Below are 268 nucleotides of genomic sequence, written 5' to 3'. Positions count from 1 at the left end.
CACACCCAGTGCTCGTTCGATTGTGGCTTCGCATCGCCATCATAATTCATGCACGTCAGTCATGCTCCGCTTCGCACCCTTGTATCTATCCGAACAAAATCTAAAATACAAAAGACGTTTTCGCTCTATTCACACAATCGCGCTGCTACATCCTACACAACATGTTATAAATCCTGCGTAATGACTGGCGGAACCCGTGTTATTCTTAGCATACTCTGCGACACGACTGATGCGCTGTTGAAACTGCCATACGGGGTTGCCGTACTGG

The 268-nt window shown here is 47.8% G+C and overlaps 1 protein-coding gene across 1 annotated transcript in view; it reads right to left on the bottom strand.

The window, feature by feature from the left end:
• The window catches only part of LOC119589322 (homeobox protein homothorax-like), a 211183-nt gene that overhangs the window by 77449 nt on the left and 133466 nt on the right, over window positions 1–268 (bottom strand). The window lies entirely within an intron of this gene.

Source organism: Penaeus monodon, chromosome 25 (assembly GCF_015228065.2).
Source record: "Penaeus monodon isolate SGIC_2016 chromosome 25, NSTDA_Pmon_1, whole genome shotgun sequence".
Classification (NCBI taxonomy): Eukaryota; Metazoa; Arthropoda; class Malacostraca; order Decapoda; family Penaeidae; genus Penaeus; species Penaeus monodon.
The sequence above is the reverse complement of the archived record's forward strand: the minus strand, read 5'-3'. Positions and strand labels throughout refer to the sequence as shown.